We start from the raw sequence: 16,297 nt of genomic DNA, 5'->3' as shown, positions 1-16,297 counted from the left end.
CTATTCTGCTCTAGAGGAATAATTTGTCTTTGTTGAAATGCCAATATTTTATATACTGTTTTCCTCTTTGCCTAATGCTTTGCACTATGTGAACTGATCTGGACCTTTTTAAAAAAAGAGGTGTTTGTGAGTGAGTGAGAGAGAGAGTGTGTGTGTGTGAATTGTTGCAATTGCTCTGGGCCCCAAACATCAAAAGGTGAATATGGTTCTGTATTTTAAACAATCAGATGGATCAACACTTTCCATACAAGGTGGCAAAATTAATCAGTTAAAGTATAATTTGAAGAGTTATTTCAATACTTTTAGGCAATTTCACTCTTTAGTTTATTGATCTGTTGACCACAATGGACAACAACAACAACCACAGCTAAAGATATTGTACCACATAGGATGCAATGAGAAGAAAGTGTGTAGAGGAGCAGGGCTCACATGAATTTTTTACAGAATCAATTTTCTTGATGTCTGAAGACCTGAAACTGACTCAAGACTTATGTATATTCAATAATCCATTCCAGTATGGACAGTTTTGTAGCCAACAAATTATTAGCCAACAAGGAAGCTAGAGTAGATATTCATCACATCCGGGGGATTTGAAAATGGGGGTTATGATTTTTGGCATTATGAAAAAAGCCATTGTAATGTAGTGATTGGCACCAGAGACATCCAGACTTCTGGCAAGCCATTCTTGCTCAGTGTAAACTACTACACAGGATTGTTATGAGGCACTTTGTCCATGAGAAAGAGAAAACTTTATAGGTTATTCTGCTCTCCCTGAAGTAAGAGTAAGATAAAATGCAATAAATGCAAAGTGGTGCCATCACACACCTGAGTTCTCCCTTGAGGTCAATAGATTTGTATCTTTCCAGGAGCACCAGAAGGACTTGTGCCAAAGTGGAAAATATTAGACCACATCTTTGCATGTAGCAGACTACAGTGCTTAACAAATGTTGCCATGTCAGAGTGCAGGTGAATGATACCATTTCTGAACAGCACTAGTTTTAAAAAGATCCCTGAAAGTAAAACACTTGGAGAGAAGGAGAAAGAACCTTCTCCCCTGTTGTGCTACTGTTTTATCTGCAGAAAGTTGAATATAGAGAGGTTGAGAGGCAGGAAGGCATGTGGACCACCGTCTAAATTATAGCATCCAAATTTTGCTCAATGAATATAGTCCAGATTTGGACAGGGTACCAAGAGGTGGAACAAGGCTGGAGTGTACCATTCTAAGAATGGGAATGGGAATTATTGTTCTACTCTGGCAATTGCTTTATTTAGACACAGAGGACCCAAAGAGACCCCCCCCCCCAGAGCGGAAAAAAGAACGCAGCGATCGAAAACGTTCGGCGTCGTTCCCTCTTTTTGCAGTAACTTTTTCTTAAGATAAAAGCACAATATTTTCCCCCGACCCCCCGCGTTGGCCATCCGAAGTGGCACAGTCCAGCCAAACACCTCGGGATTCTACCGGTTCGTCTTTGACGCCTCTGTCGGTGCAGCGCCGTAATTGAAGCTGGGGCGAGGTCTCCTCCTCCTGCGGGCTTTTTGAGCGGAGCCAGGTGTGCTTACCAGCTGTTTCCCACCACCCCGTAACCCCCCTCCTCCCGCTGCAATTCTGTCAAGCGGCTGGGAGAAAGGGGGCAAAAAAAAGAAAAGAAAAGAAAAAAAAAGGATGCCTTTTGCGTGGGCACCCTGGGCCGGAGGGAGGAGTTTCGCTCCGGAAGGCTGAGAGGCTCAAAGTAGGACATGCGTAAAGGAAGAGCGGGCTGTAACGAGCCGCACCGCTCCCACGTCGTTCTCGTTTTTTCCATTTATTTCTTCCCGGGCCGAGTTCCTCTTTCTCCTGTTCTCCAGAGCCGTTGCTGCGCGTCCCGCCCCTTCCTCGCTTCGGTCCCGCCTCCGACTCCCCGGAGAGGCCGCCCAGCGTCCGCCTGTTTGCCTAGGCTGCCGCCGCCGCCGCCGCCGCCTGCCAGCTCGCTCGCTCTCTTTCCCCAGCCTCGCGCTCGCTCTCTCCCTGCTGCCTCGGCGGTGGCGCGGACGGGCTGGAACTCGCGACCTTCTCCTGCTCTCCCCCCCCCACCTTTCTCCCGAACAGCCCCGCAAACTAGCAAGCCGCCGCGCCGTCAAACCGGGGACTTGAAGCCCAAGGAGGCACTTCTTTGCAAGCCCGGCCGTCGGGGCTGAGAGGGGAGACGGCCAAGGCCGTTCGGCAGCGGAGCTCCTAAGGTGAGAGCGATACACGGGCAGCCTCGCAATCTCTCGGGGTCGCCCCGCTTGCCTGCATGTCAACGCGCGCCCGTCAAAGAGCCTCTCCCCCCCCCCCCAGCCCCGGGAGAGAATTAGGGATCTGCTGCTGGCGCTGGAAGGAAAGCGATGCTGCTGCTGCTGCTGCCGCCTTTTCCAGGTCCTGGGAGGCCTGGTTTTTCGCACTTTGGACGTTTGGCGTTAAAGCTGCGACCCAGAGCTTGGCGCTGAGCGAAAGGCACCCAAGCATCCTCCCCCTCGACCCAGGTTGCCGAGGGCGAGCATCTTTCCTGATACGGGGTTTGGTTTAGATGGGTTGGCAGGTGATTTAGGCCCTCCAGGATTTGGGCGACCGTCTTTCATCTCTCTCTGTCTCTCATTTAATGTTGACCTTTTTTTGTGTTTTGTTTTAGTGTTTTTGGGTTGCTCTGCTTCCCAATACAGTATCGCGATGGAATGCCTTCTGCTAGGTGACAAGATATGGCTTGGGTTGATGAGGGAAAAATAACCCGATTTCTCATCTCTTTCGGTTCCAGTTATTCTGGAGAATAAACAAAAAAATAGATGAATGCCTCTGTTGTTTATTTTTGTATGCATGTTGTTTCCCCATAGAGGAATTCAGACATAAATACTTCTTAGTGCTATACTGGGAGGTAGACCAGTCATGTAGCTGCTGGCAGTTGTTTGAAAGAGTATCTGAAATTCACCCATTGTTTTTGTGTTTCGTTTGTAAAAGTTAACTAATAATAATTACCGTAAGTTACCTTTGGGAATTACTTCTTTTTTTAAAAAAAAAGAAGAAGAAACCAAACCACCTAGGTTTTAAAATCCTGTTGTTATCCTCTCCAGTTTAAAAGAAAATACATTTCAATGTGCAATGTCTATAAGAAAGCCAGCATTTACATTATTGCTGACTTAACTGTAGGTGTCAGACTCTGCTTTCCCTGGCATGATGATGGATAGATAGATAGATATATTTGCAGTTTTAGACTTCCTCCCAAAGAGGCCAGTGGAGGGCTTCCTGTTTGTTTTCAAGCTGCATTTAGCAGTGTGAGTAGTAGTAATAAAGGCGTCTCCCTACATTCTCTCCAATTAGTGCATAAAAGCTTCATTTCTTTAGGGAGTGTCAGTACTTTTTGAGGTGTTACTGTATTGCAAACTTGGAAGAGTATTTGTTTGTTTGTTTATCTGCCATTCATTGGCTCCTATATGTGTCAGTTGTATTTTTGGAAATATCAACTGCATTAGAGAGCCATTTTTGCACAAGGTTTTCTTTGTGCGATTTATACTGCTATGAGTTTTTCCTGTTTGTAATAGAAAGCTGCTGTTTGCTGCTTATGTATGCCAGTGAACAATAATTCTGGAATGATGGGATGAGTTTGCCCATTGCATGCTAAGTATTCAAAGACATATGAATTGAAATGGTTAGGGAATTCTGGGAGTTGAAGTCCACACAGTGGTCAAGGTTGGAAAGCTCTGCCCTACAGCTTCAAGATTGCAGTCAAGAGTGTTCACATTTGTCTGACAGATGATTTCAGATGCACTGCTGTTCAGTAGAATCAAATTTCATGTTCTATTCATTTGGTCCTGAGAAGAGTTTCTATTTGCAAGAAATCACTTAGAATTCAAAAGGAACTAGTTAACCTAGTGTAGCCCCTTCTCCTCAGTTCTTGAAGCTGAGATGTTATGAGGAAATTTTCCCAGCACATGTTGATTTATCTTTTTAAAAATCCTCTTCAAAAGGGAGGAGGTTTTACAATTTAGCTTATCCTAATGCTGAGAAGTTTTAACAGTTGGCATTTTCTCTGAATCTTATTTCCCTATAATATATATCATATTATCTTTTTGGATGGGCAGATTTATTTACACATTAACTTCATTGGTATTTAAATATTTTGATTAAATTGTGCATACCGCTCATAATATTCTGAGTTGGTAAAAAAAAAAAATGATGTCAGATTATTTAGTGATGCTGTCTTGCCTGATTGTCTAGGGAATGATTCTTAGGCAATTGGTATGAAATTTGTATTCAGTATTCTGAACATATGCAATCATATTTTAATATATGAAAAACAACACTAGTTTTATTAACACTGAAACATTGTAGGTAACTTACTAGATGCTATAGTGTAACAAGGGAGCCCTAATCCTTAATTGAACCATATGAACATACCAAATGTAATAGCAGGATGTAGAAAAGGGATTCAGACTAGCAATTTACTGTAGTTGCACATAATTTTTGCCTTCTCCTTACTGGCTGTTATGTCTGAGTGTGTAGGTGACTCTATTTTGATATCTTAAAAACATTTAATGACCTCATAATTTTAATTATAACAGAAAGCTGATGTATTTCTAGGCTCTACGTTCTGTCAGTGTGTGTGCCTCAGGAAGTTTTGCTAATTATGATTAATTTTTTTTGCAAAGTTTAAAGACATGGATGAACTGTCAGAACTGTCTGTGTGGTAGTGTTGGCAGGGGAAAAGATTTAAGCACTGGGATTGTTAAAAGTTCTGATTTGCAGATATGTTGATAATACTTGTACAATCATCTTCAGAATGACAAGACCCAAGAATTATGACTTATCTTTTCTCAATTCACTAACGTATGCTGAAACTCCATGTCATATTCTTTTTTTGATAGCTTATGTTATAGCAGCAGCAGAACACAGCAGGGTGTGTGTTTTGTTGTGCAATAATATTGGCGGCTGAAAGCCATTTTTCACTTTCTGTCTTGCAACAGGCTTTGGGACTGGGTGTTAGTAGACAACAGGCTTTGGGACTGGGTGTTAGTAGACAACATCTGTGCATAGTTCCCTTTTACAACATTCAGTATTCTTCAAGACTGATAGATAGAAGGTGGATGCTTTTGTCCAACAGAAATCTTTTTTTTAAAGTGAACTTCAGTCTTTCACATCACTGCAATTCTAATGTGCATATTTCTATTTCCTCCCTTATTTTTTTCTTCTCTCTGACTTCCATATGTGGTCTTACAACTTTTTAGGCATTTATTTGTATCTTGTTTGACCAATATAGGTTTGTATGTGGGTTTATGTATGCATATATTTGGAAAAGTCGGACAATGGAACATGATGTGAAAATTGTCATTTTTTGTCATTTACTCATGATTGGTTTACAGGATAGTTTTCAGGATAAGTGAGAAAATATTTCAACATTCAAAAAAGTGCCTTATATAATGATAATTGTTTTTGACTAACGTTTTTGTGATAGTTTGAAAGGGAGTGATATCTGCATATTTTACTCTACAGTTCTAAGATTTGATGCAAGAGGCTTCTATTATGATAAAAATGCTTGTCATACAGTGACACTTGCTAGAGTTTAGGGTCGTAGAACTGATCCTGGAGTCAGTAAGCATCATAGAAGTGAAGAAATATCTTGCTATTGAGTTTAGAAAATGGACTTTTTAAGTATGGGAGTGGAGGTCTGGGGTAAAAATAACACTGTGGTGGGCCTGTCTGTTGCCATGCCAACAGTGCTCTGTGAGCTGTTACATTGTTCAGTTGCAGGTTGCTTTATACAGTATTGGCTTGCCAAACAGATAACAACAACAACCTATGTTTTCCTGCTATGGCTGTTCTGCATGATACAGTGGGTGGGTGGGGGATATAGTTGGGCAAGAGTAGATGTGCCATTTAAGGAAGTTTCCCTGTTTCATTTATGACTGAGGAACATCCCTTTCTGCGGCTAGTGGTTTTATGGTTTGCATACTGAATGGCTGTTGTTAGACTGAGCTGAGCTATCCCTGTGTACATCTTTAATTTTGTCATATTTATATTGTGCTTTTACTTTAGGGGTTATAGTTGCCCTCACAGCAAGCAACATGAATAGATAAAGAGTGACTTCTTACACAATGGCAGACCACAGAGGATCTTGGGTTCACTGCTGTTATGTGTGTATCTTCCTAACTGCTTCCTTTGGGGCAATTACGCCTGACACAATGAATTGGACTATGTCTCTTTCTATAGCATATGCATCTGACAGTATTTTGCATGTGTTTGTTTTCTAGCCCTGTGAACTATGGGCAGAAAACGTGAAAGGATGGAAAGGAAAGGGGGGAAAGTGCTTTTTTAAATTAAACTTTTCTACCTTTGCTTCAGGTAAAGAGTATAATTTATATCAAAATATATAGGGTTTTGGTTTTCATTTTTGTATTTTCAGCAATGTTTGAATAAGGTGGACACACAATTAAGTACCCTCTACCGGAGATGCTTTTTTTCCATTGAAAAAGGGAGATCAGACTAAACTATCTATGACTATATTTATTGTCCTATACACCTGAAGTGTTGGACTATATTCTGGAAATAGTAGAAAGATGTTTATGCTTTTGAAGAATCTTATTTCTCTTGGCTGGGGGTGTGTACTTTTAAGAGAACCAATGTGATACAATAATTAAAATGCTGAATTAGGTCTAAGAAGAAGCCCAATTCAAATCCTGCTTTGATGACTTGACCAAGCATTATTTTTCATCCTAAAAAGAGAGGATCAAAATTTTATCTTGATGAGATAAAATGAGGGAAGGTTTCCATTAGTGCTGCCTTTTGTTTCAATGGAAAGATAGGATTTATGTACAATAATAAGAATAACAAAATAAATATACTTACAAGAGGACTGATGAACGACTTCCAAAATTATTATACCTAGAAAATGGAGGTGCAGGGATATACGAAAGATGCATGAACCAGTTTGAGAAAAACCTAGTTTTCCTCTTAAGAAAAATAAGTATAACTTGTTCTACTTAGCATAACATCAACCTTTTAAAGTTCTTATTAGTTCCTTTCAAATCTACCTGATGGATTGGTTATGACAATATTCTGTTCATTCTTTAAATGCAAGTAGATAATCTATCATTGAAAGGGTGGTCTTTGTTTTGGAATTTCAAATACAAGTAGTCATTGACTTACAGCCAATTGTTTAGTGGCAGTTCAAAATTATAACAGCACTGAAAAATATGAGTTATGATTGTTTTTCACACTTACGACCTTTCCAGCTTCTCCGTGGTCATGTGATCAAAATTCGTGTGCTTGGCAACTGGCATGTATTTATGAAAGAGGTTATGTGATCACCATTTGTAACCTTCCCAGCTGGCTTCCAACAAGCAAAGTCAATGGGGAAGCCAGATTCACTTAATGATCGCATGATTCACTTAACAACTGTAGTGAACTGCTTACCAACTGTGGGAAAAACATCATAAAATGGGGCAAAACTCACTTAACAACTGCCTTGCTTAGCAATTTTGAACTCAGTTGTGGTCATAAATCAAGGATTACCTGTAGTATAGAGTAGTTGACTAAGAAATGTCAATTTGCATTTTAATTTACAGTATGTTATTGTTAAGAAATATCAATTTGCATTTTTATTTTTATTTATGTTACATATAATCTAATGTGTTGCCTGTAGCTAATCATAATAATAACTGAAGCTCTAGAAGCTGGACTCCAAGTAAACAAATAGAACCAGAGTTTTATGCTGAATATCTGCATATTTCAGCCAGACATACTCCTGGAACCACTTTCTTATTATCAGTCAGAATCATAAAGAGGAGGAAGAAAATGAAAAATAAATGGAATTTGTACTCCACACTGTAACAAAAATTATTCCCTTTTTCATGAATTTATGTTTGCAATATGCTATGTAGGTAGCTATGCAGGTCTCAGCAGTGCCTGGATGAGAGGTCACTTAGCATCCCAAGTAAATTCCTTTATGATTGATGACAAGAAATTAAAAAAAAATACTGCCATGATTTGTCTTCTAACCTGAGTTGAACATGGGATTGGAGAGGGATTCCTAATTCTTAGCCATAGTCCAAAGCATTTTTGAAGTAGTAAACACAATATATTTCTTTTAAGTTTATTGATACTATTGTATTTTCAAAAGCCAATTTCTTGATGGTTAGAAAGAATGCCTCAGGGACCAACAAGTAACCCTTACACAAACTGTTATAATGGGAGTTAAAACTTCTGCATTCACTTAATTCTCAAGTGCAGTTTAATAAAATTCACTTTGTAGAAAATACATTCGGAATGAGCATCTGAGGAGAATTTTTAACCAGTAGCTAAAGTGATTAGGAATTTGGGGTGTCATGGTATCAAAATCATAGAAAACTCTAGGATAAAATATATCTGTTGCATCCAGCATAAACTGGTGGAAACAAGTGTGGTGATGTGCAAGCTAGTGTTAAACTAATGAACAGATTGGGTATGAGAAAATATTTTTGTTTCCTATTGTTTTAGGTCAACTGTGGTTTGTGTATTCAGAAATACTGTTTCAAATCATTCTATTGGTAAATAAATAAAGGTAATAACATAACATTGTATACATGCGGTTGAATGTAACTTTAAAACTTGTAGTAAAATATTATTAAAGATGGCATTTTTTTCATAAAACAATAGTGCTGGAAGCTGTCCCTTATAATCTGGAGATCCTTCAAAAGCTCATCAGAGTATCTTCAAATCAAAAATGGCATATACATACTCCTCAATTTATGACCACTATTGAGCCCAAACTTTATGTTGTTAAGTGAGACATTTGTTAAGTGGGTTTTGCCCCATTTACAACTTTTCTTGCCATGGTTGTTAAGTGAATCATTGCAGTTGTTAAGTTGGTAACACGGTTGTTAAGTGAATCTGGCTTCCCTATTGATTTTGCTTGTCAGAAGGTTGCAAAAGATGATCATATGACCACTTCCTAATAAGGTAAAATTCTGTGGGAGGAGCTGAAAAGGTATAGCTCATTCTTAATAAGTTAATAAGTTGGTTCAACTGGATAGGCAGATGCATCTATTATGATGTGGTGCTGTGTGAAAACCAGACCATTGTGGCTAGTTTAAATAATAGTAAAACATTCCTCCTCTAGCATTATGTAGGACCAAAGTCTATAAAACATAATTATTGTGGCAGTTTCCAAAAATGAAGGTTAGCAGAGTTTCAGTTAGTGAAAAGACTTCTTGTCTGTGGAAACATTGTTCAGTAGCAGTGAAGATATAAATGAAGTTTGATGAATGCCTTTGTCACCTTGGCTAGGAATGTTAACTGAGAGAGATCCTGATTTTAATCTATGCTTTGGCACAACCTTTTAACCTTAACTGTGGGTGGGTTTTTTTGTACTTACAAGCACATGTATTATATTTCATTTTTCCCTTGCTGCAAGACCTTCAGGAACACACTAGTTTGTCCTGACACACACTTTGGGGATTATAGCCATTCGCTCATAGTTTATGTGATCCCTGCAGCAATGGTTTATATTACTAAGCTATTAATGGAACAGTTACAGAAACCTTTAAAAAAGCATGAGCATTTCGGAGCAGAGCAGGCAAATGTATTCATTAGCCAGATTAATTTCTGATCCAAGGGGGGACTTCAGGGGTAGGGCGTGGGATTCATGGCAAATTAGTTGTCCCTGAAGGAGAGCATTGAGGTGGAGTTTGGAGGTCAAATGGTAACTTCTGGCCAGCAAAGTTTCTCTGGAAAAAGGAGAGATCATGAGATCATCCACCTGCGCTCTGGAGAGTTGCTCCTTATGAGTAGACTGCAAGAACTGAGGTTTTTGCATTCGGCTGGTAAATTGAATGATTCCAATCAAGTAAACTAAAATTGATCAAAGGTGCTAAAGGATATGTTTGTTTGAAATGCCTTCAGTTCTATAAAAGGAACACAGCTGGTAAATGCTGTTGAATATTCATACGCAGTGGATGGGTATAAGTTGTTCCATTATGATTTCTCAAATATAAAATGAGCTCTCCAATTTGGAAATGACACCTTTTTTTTTGTAGGTTGAAAAAAAAAAAGCATCACATTTGGTATTGCATTATTTAAGTAGCTAATCTCTTCATCAAATAGTAACTGATCATTAAAATGTTGGCTTAGTCCAATGGATTACTTTAAAGAGGTTGCTCCAACAAACCCTGTTCAGTAGAAATAATGCTGTCATTTTTAAACACTTCTGAAACAGAAGAATGTAAAAGGAAAAAAAATGATAAGGGATTGACTCAGCTTCATTAGTAAGATTGGTCATTGTTTTTGGCCTTATTCTAGAAAATAAAAATAGCAACATGAAAAAATAATGAGCGTTAGGAAGACAATAAAGGATTTTTCCCTGCCCATTTCCGAAATATGGCTGATAATTCTCTGCTTTTTAAAATATGCCCGCAGATGTGGAATACTTTTGATTATGAATAGTATTGTATTTCTACAATGAAAGACAGCTGATATAAAAACAACATTTTTTAAAAACAAATTTATATCTGTTGTTCGTTTTTTATGCTCAGCATGTTTGATTTGATTCAACCATTACATTCCAGCTGTAAAAGGACATACATGAGCTTTGCCCATTTTTGTTCAGTGCTTATGCTGCATGTGGTTTGGGACTGAGAGAGATGGTTGCAAATTCCAACACAGCGGTGGCCTTTGGGGAGTTCTGTGTATGAGTATATCCTACTTCCTTAGTTCATCTATAAACATAATACATCTATAAAGGTGTACAATTATTTGCTTATTATGATTGTTGTAAACATAGGCAAAGTATGTAACAGCATTTCTATAGAATAAGACATGCTTTAAGTTAAGGTATTAAGTATACAGTGAGTAAATCTATCATAATTCCTGTTCATATTAATGAACTTTCATATTGGCTTACAATTTCTCTATTATTTTGCTTTGTTTTTAACTTCAACCCTCCCAAGTACTTTTATAAAGTATGCTTAGTATGCATGCAAATTGATTAAATTTAGATTGCTTAAACCAGGACACAAAATTGCAGATTGTGTTGTTTTCTTTCTCCCTTTTTCTTTTCTAGTACTGCATGGTATTATAGGTTACCCACATTTGTGCTAAGGCAATGTTTGAATAGTTCTTAGTGGTCTGGTTCACAGATAATGCCAAGCTATACACCATTTAAAACAATATCCCCCAAAGACTGCCCTTTCCACAATGCAAAGATTTTCATGGATGTGAGCTTGCTTTACATATTTAACAAGTGCTGATTAAGCAATTGCTGGAATCTTTTTTTTTTTTTTATTATTATTATTCCCAAGGAAGTTCTTGCTCATTATTAGTCAATGTTGGGGGTTTCCTCAGGTCTTATGCCCAGAGTATTCCTAGCCAGTAGATATAATAAAATTAAGTAATCATCATGCAAATAACCTATTGCCTGTTTAATATGAGTCTCTGTCATTAAGTTAATAGCTTCCTTGCCACTTTTTTATACCAAATTATTGATGGTTGAAAGTTCTTCTCTATCCCAGTGATCAGACTACTATTTGATGATCTGACACAGAATAGTTGGTCATTTTTGCTTCCTTGGTTTATAATGTTTCTCTCAGATAAATTTTAATTGCCTGTGAATACACAAATTCATTTCAGGGTAGTTTTTTTTTTTGGTTGCTGATGTATCACCCAACCTTGAACTAGTATTCTTTTTATATAACTTCTTTTTCTATAAATCTCTTTGATTGAATTGCTTGATTATTAAGAGGAATTGCCTGTATGACAGACAATTTGAATGGCTTAAATTAAATCTGTTTTCTTAGCCTACCATGTGTTCTGTTCTCTGGCATTGCTTCATAGCAAAAATAAAATATGTTGGAATGTTTGCAGCTTGTTATCATTACACCATATATATTTCAGGTAGAGCCATCTTTTGAATCACTGGCAAGGCATCAAAGTACAGTATACGACCTGTCTTGCCTGCACTGTGTTAATGGTGAAGAGTAGTTAGTTGGATGTACAAGATCTATTACCTAAGCCTTTACATATTTTATTTTGAAGCACCTATGTGCATACATACATAGGCAGGCAGCATATCCCTCCCAAAACACCTTACAATGCTAAAGAATTTGATTCAGAACTCATTCCTTGAGATACACGGTAACAATATGTATTGTATGTAGATGCTTGCTTATATAGTTTGTGCATGAGATGTGTGTAATTGTTTTAGTAAAATTTTCAATATATCAGATTTCATTGATGAATATATGAGTATGTGTGTATAAAGTGAAAGACAATTTAACACGTTATTGTGAAACAGCTTTATCACTATGAAGTGCTAACCTGATGAATTTTTGTGAAGAAACTACACACATTAAATTAACTGCAAAACTAGGTTTCTAAAAAAATATAATTCTTGTGTTCTCATAGCATATTATGCTCATATAATGAAGATCTGGTCACCCAGGCTGCTTGGGAATGGCTGGGTTTCACAAAACAAGCAGAAACGCAAACTACCAAAATCCATTTAAGTGTGATCTTCTCCAGTTTAGCCATATACTTATTTCAAAGAAGAGGAATGAAATAAAATAGACTTTATTTTCAAAGAGGAAAATTACATAGAACAAGAATAATAAATTTCTGTTTAGAATTCTTCCCTGGCAATATGTATTACTAATTTTCTGAATAGCAGATATTTGTAATTAAGGAAAGCTCACTGAATATAATTTTCTAAAGTATTCCAAAGTGATCCATCCTGTCACTGAATTCTATAGGAATGGATTGGCTATTTAAAAAAATAAACGCTCTATTTGGGAAGCAGCTTGTGGTATCCTGGTCAGTGCAGTTTACCACTGAACTGTCCTGGAATGGCATAGTCCATAGGACATCGGACCAATCTGGATTTTTTTTTCTTTTTCCCAAACAGTACATTCCTTCTGAATCTTGAGTTTCAGAGAATATCCAGAGTTCTTCCCAAAGAAGACAGTCTGTGAAACACAATTTGTGTATTTTTAATAGTAAGGGATTCCACAAAGTAGAATTAGGTCTTAATTATAGGAATCCGAAATTAATTAAACAAATTCTTGTTTTTTTCCAGTGGTGTGATACTCTCAATTTCTCATTAAAGCAATCTAACCAACAAATTGGTGAATTTCGTAGTGGCTCACTCCTTCTTAAAGAGGCTAAATTTATTTATAAGAAAAGCCAGATTATTTCAAGTAGATATTATTAGGATAGATTTAGAGACAAAGATGATGATTCATATAAGCTCAGATTTTTCAATGCAGTTCTAAGCAACAAGATGTTCCAAGAAGTATTGTTAAGCTATATCCAAATGTATCAAACATCTGATCATGTTTTATTGCAGTTATCAAGGTAATTAACTTGATAATAAACCAAGACTGCATTAAAGTCCAACATTTCCCTTATGCCTGTAACGTCATTTTGAAGATAGATTGTTCAAATATTGCTGTAGCTGCATAAATGCCTCTCCTGTTTTGCTAACTAAGCCTACAGATTCTTGTTTTATACTATGAACTGAAGGAGAATTCTGCACAGAAACAAAGTTTGTAATTAAATTTAAGCAAAGTTTCAAAACAGTAAATTATAATTGCAGACAGTGTTCATATTAGTGAGATTATTCAATTTTTGATATGAGAGATTATCTACAGCAATGGCTAACCTCTAAAGTATGTTTACAAAGAACCCTTAGCAGCTGGACTGAGATAATTTCACTAATTCCTGGAATAGCTGATTTAGCTCTATCCGCATCTATAAGAGGAAATGTAGCTGTGTATGTAGGGTAATCTCTGTGAGATGGGGATATGAATGAACCTGCTTCAGGGCAAGTAAGTACTTTTAAAATACTTCTAAATGCACATCAATTTTTGGAAAGACATTAAGAATGAGATGATCACAATGTAGACTAAACAGGTCAGCGTAGTCTGTTATTGTCAATAACACACCAATAACCAGTGTAGTTTTCCGAGAGCTAGTTTTTAAGAAACCAAATTGGTACTCTGACAATAGAGTAGGGCAGTATCAACCACCTCGCTGAAGAATAAGAGGCAGATTGCAAAGGAACCAGTGACGACTCCTTGCAGAGATGATTAAATTAATTTGTTTGATTAGAGAAAAGACAATATCTACAATTTATGGGTGACTGAAAAATCTTTAGAGACTTTTTGCATGAAACAAAAAAAATGCTCTTACGCTATGTGGTTTTGATGTTTAAAAAAAAATTGAAAATAGAAAAAAAATGAACTTTTTTGTAATTATAGAGTAAGATAACTTTGTAATCGTACTTGTATTTATTGCAAAGGAAACCAGAAGCTTCCCTACATCCCTTCTCTTTATTCTGTATTAGTTTCTGTTAGTTATTATATTATCTTTAATTTAAAAAAAATAAAATTTATATGGTAGAAGAACCTGTGAAGACTGAGTATGCTAAGGGACTTCAGGATAGTGACTGATAGTTGGAAGAAAGAAATACAAATCAAATGACAAGAGGAATGAAATGAGGCAGGGGCCCATAAACATAAATGAATGGACTCATTTAAAATATTGAGAGTATATTATGTTTCTTACATAGTGATATGAAAGATGGAGACTTCCTCATTAAGAGAATGGTTCCGATCACAACATGGCCTGTTAACATCCTGGTAAATGGAGATCTTCTAGCAATAAATTTGCCTGTAGACCATTTCAAAACTCACCCAATTGTATTGGTAAAATAAGGCATGATTTATCCTAAAATGTTAACCCAGTGTAGAGATGATTATCTTGTTTGGTCAGATGTATTCCAGTGAAATAACATATTTGATCAGAAGGTTTTTAACTTCTTGTCAATCATATTTAAGATATCTTTTTTGCATAATCTGAAATTCACTGATTTTGACTGATGCTTTGTATTTTTCTGGAATTTTTGGTAATTTTGCTGTATTTTTTGTTTGTTTCAAGAGAAGATATTGTAGGTACTGCTCTATACAGCATCTGTTGATTGCTTCGCTGGCTTGAGACAATGAAAACTATAGTGTAAAAAAAAAGATGTAATTTTAAGTGTACACATAATATGCTGAGTTTTAGTTCATATTTTAGGGTATTTTTCCTTTTGCAAGAATTCTTTGCAGAACAATAGTAGTGCTTAGTTTCATTTCATTTGTTGCCATTCGAATTAGTAGGGAAACAGAAAATGTAATTTAGTCAGGATCAGAGTTAAGAACAACTCTACATACATTCTTTAGTTTTTATCTTTGTTATGTTTATTAATAGGGTATAAACCTTTTCTGTCTGATTATTAACCTGGTTCCAGCCAGATTCCCTGCTGCATATCTTTTAAGGGGGAAGCTAGCATGCAGAGGACCAAATTCTTGAGTAATTTTTATTTTGAAAGTTTCCCTGTTTGGTCTCCAGCTTTCACTTCTTTTTTCCTGTGAAATGTATGTTGTCAAAAATCCTTATTATCAATTAATATATTTGTTTTAATTTGGGGGCCATAATGGAAATGGCTAGTTACTGAATTTTTTAAGAAACAGAAATGTGAATGTTTCTGTTTCTTCTAATGTTTCAACTCATCTCTAAGCAAAGCAGAAATAAAATACAGTATGTTGACTTGTACTGTATGTAACATAATTAATGGTACTGCTCTTAATTTGTGTGTTCCCACACAATTTATCTTTCATGTAACAGTCAAGAATGTCTTTCTGTTAACTTACATTCATTCAATTTCTCCTTAATTAGGAGATTTTAATGTTCATTGTGTAACACTTTATATGATAAAAATTTCTAAGTTACCCAAAATCCATTTCATTGTACATAAAGATTTTTAATGTTCTTGCCTTTTTAAAATAGTCTGTAAAATATATAATGATAAAATGTGAAGACCCCTGATATTAATTTATTAATTCTTGCAGCATAACCTTTCTAATACGATTTTAAAAAAATATTAAGACACTAATGATTAGGTTAATTTTTCAGATATATCACAGGAATCTTGGCAATCGACTTTGTGAAAAATCTGAATTCTGTAATTGTTTTAGGGGACATTCTCAGTCCCTTAGTTATGTGTTAAAATATTTGCACAATTTTGTATTACAGTTAAGCAGCTCCACTGATTATCAATTATAGTTTATTTTTTATGTTTCCTGACCAAAGAACAATGAAGTATATTCAAAGTTAATATGATTTAATTTTGCATCTCTCTCATTCATTATTGAATAATTTCTTATGTTTATACAATACACTTACCCATGGTTAATTGAACCATGGTTTAATGAATTAATTCAATTGCCTGGGTCCATAGAAAATGGAAGTATAAATTAATCATAATTACTGGATTCAGGCAAT

The 16,297-nt window shown here is 36.4% G+C and overlaps 1 protein-coding gene across 5 annotated transcripts in view; it reads left to right on the top strand.

The window, feature by feature from the left end:
• Nucleotides 1-1,444: 1,444 nt before the first annotated feature.
• The window catches only part of C3H1orf21 (chromosome 3 C1orf21 homolog), a 151,538-nt gene continuing 136,685 nt past the window's right edge, over nt 1,445-16,297 (top strand). Inside the window, exon 1 of one of the 5 annotated variants that reach the window (XM_034409627.3) lies at nt 1,445-2,217. The gene's annotated coding sequence lies outside the window, so the exon portion shown is untranslated. The remainder of the gene's footprint in view (nt 2,218-16,297) is intronic. The other 4 variants (XM_034409625.3, XM_034409626.3, XM_087890099.1 and 1 more) reach the window with 4 other exon arrangements.

The sequence above is a fragment of the Pantherophis guttatus genome, chromosome 3 (assembly GCF_059756535.1).
Source record: "Pantherophis guttatus breed Tessera chromosome 3, ASM5975653v1, whole genome shotgun sequence".
Taxonomy (NCBI): Eukaryota; Metazoa; Chordata; class Lepidosauria; order Squamata; family Colubridae; genus Pantherophis; species Pantherophis guttatus.
Note: the sequence above shows the minus strand (reverse complement) of the source record. Positions and strands in the feature narration are given on the sequence as shown.